This window comes from Pteropus medius, unplaced genomic scaffold (genome assembly GCF_902729225.1).
Source record: "Pteropus medius unplaced genomic scaffold, Ma_sr-lr_union100, whole genome shotgun sequence".
Classification (NCBI taxonomy): Eukaryota; Metazoa; Chordata; class Mammalia; order Chiroptera; family Pteropodidae; genus Pteropus; species Pteropus medius.
This window is the reverse complement of record NW_024350850.1, coordinates 6,551-8,982: the sequence shown is the minus strand read 5'-3', so window position 1 is coordinate 8,982 and position 2,432 is coordinate 6,551. Positions and strand designations below refer to the sequence as shown.

Here is a 2,432-nt window from a genome sequence, read left to right as displayed (position 1 = left end):
ATATGTACTATCACCTCTTCTCATCCCAAGATAGGCCTTCATTTGATTCATCCTGTACTGTTTCAGATATTACTTAACTCGGTTCTTCATTTTCCTTTACTCCCTTGATCTCTATCCATTTAAACAATTAATTAGATATAATTTATCTAAATATTCCTAATGACCAAAGGTGCAAATATTAAACAATAGTATAGAGTCCACTATGGAAAAAAGCATCATTTTGCTCTTAACTCTTTCAAAAATAAGGAAATTAACACATGAGGTGAACATACAAGTTTATTGTTAAAGGAGATGGTTGTATGCATTTTGCTGGTTTTTGCCAACATTATTTTTAAAATTTGTTATTTTGCAGGGTGTGGTAGCCCGTTGGTACTTCACTTGTAATTAGGGTGATGTTTGGCTAATGAAGGTGGTTGACAAGTTGACCTTGAAAGTGTGGCAGGAGACATATCAGCTATCATTGGCATGGGGATCCATGGATTTCTCACTAGTTGCAAGTTGGTAAAAGGACCATCATTGACTGATACATCAGGATATCTAGTTGGAAAATTAGAAGGCTGAATCTTTCCAAAATAACTTCTCTGTAAGGGAGATATGATATAGTGAGAAGTAGAACTTGTGCTTATAACAAAATTCACGATGTGGCCATTTGCTTGAGTGTAGCTGCCATATGAGTGCATCTGAAAAATGGTCATCTGATTCAAAACAGCTCGTTGGTCCATTACAGTTTGTCCTGATGGTTTACCTAAAGTTGAGGAAGGAGGAGAAAATTCACTTCTGATTGGAGCAGTTGTATTAGCAATTGTCTGGCTGGTGGCAGGCTTGCTTCTTGGTGGTGTATTTAAATTTGTGGAAGTCGGAAATATGCTTTCTCTACGTGTGTCTGCAAGAAAACCAGAATGATGATTACTTACAATAATCTCTGTTCCAGTGCTCTCCCTGTTGAAACTGTGAGCTATTGAAGCTGCTGGAGAAGCATTTTTGATCCCAACGCTTCTTTTCATTCCAGTAAAAGTTGAGGACAGCCTCATTTAAAATTTGGATTTTGATAGAAGTGTAACTAAAAACAGAGGAGAAAGTTATTTGCTGACACAAGACTATAAGAAACCTAACCTCTAAATCTCATTTATCAAGGTTATTATGCCAAGTTAATGTCACCAATCATCAACACATGAATATTGTTAACTATTGTCAAAAATCGCTTATTGGGAATAAAAACTTAAATAGCATGGTCCTCAAGTAAAATATCGTATTTACATTTAAAATAACAATGAATGCACTCTATAAAGTGTTTTCAATACCTTGCCTTAAGAGATCACTGATGAGATTTAAAGTTGCTAGTAACATTATTTATAATCTAGAAAGCCCATTTTTTATTTTTGTGAAAAAATATTTAAACTATTTCATTTCATATATTTTTATGAAATATATAATATATATATATATGTTCATATATTTATTAAGCTATCATAAGAGTTAACTAAATTTTGTACCACCTTGCTTAAAATAGAAAATTCTTTCTCTTCTGCCAGAATATCAGCTAGAGAAACAGATCTCTGAAAAGTCTGTTGCACTTTACTAAATCCATGAATGTTAAGCTGTCAAACTATACTTTTCATAGTTGCAGTTTCAAATACTCTGAAAGGGGCCTTTCCTTCTAGGACTTCTTTCTTAAAGAGTTCTTCATTAATCACCATACAAGTTCCATTCCCATCCCAGCAAATAGACTGATCGCTTTCACCTATTTTCCAGAGTTTCCTGGGAAAAGTCATACATCGAAAATCATTATCTTCATCTGGTCCAGAGACACAAGATATGTGACTAGGTCTTCTTATCATGGACAATGCAGAAAAACTCTAAAAAGAATTTTCTTTGGATACAGATCTCAAGTTTGAGTGCCTAGTCAATGTGTGATGATACAACGAAGATCTAATGGAGGTTGCTGAACCAGTTGATTTATTTTTGGAAGAATCACCTTGAATTTCTGAAGAAACGTGACCCGTCAAATAAATCTTTCTTCATCTACTTTTGTCACTGATCTAGTTTTGAATACCGCAGCCTCAAATGCTGCCTTGGTGGACCTACATTGATAAACAACCCAGATCACCAGAATGATGCTCCCCCTGAGTAGCTTTGACATCACAAAATGTCTGGTCTCCTAGCAACTAAACATAGCATGCAGCCAATGTTTCCTTCTCACTCTGTAAATTTTATTCAGGTAACATAAAATTGGCTGGTTATTTATGTAGTATAATCTGCAAAATCTTATTGCGGCAGATCCTTTTTTTTGCTGGTCCATATGTATATTTGCTATGTGCTATCTTAGAAAACTAAGAGCATCTTTAAAATAGAAAATGAAATTACATTTTGCAAATTAAAGAATATACAGATATTCTTTTTTTCTGGGGAAGTAGTTGCAGACATTATTTACC

At 34.4% G+C, this 2,432-nt stretch overlaps 1 pseudogene; it reads right to left on the bottom strand.

Moving 5' to 3' along the window:
- Nucleotides 1–374: 374 nt before the first annotated feature.
- LOC120584393 (heat shock transcription factor, Y-linked-like) lies at nucleotides 375–2,016 on the bottom strand (annotated as a pseudogene).
- Nucleotides 2,017–2,432: the final 416 nt, after the last annotated feature.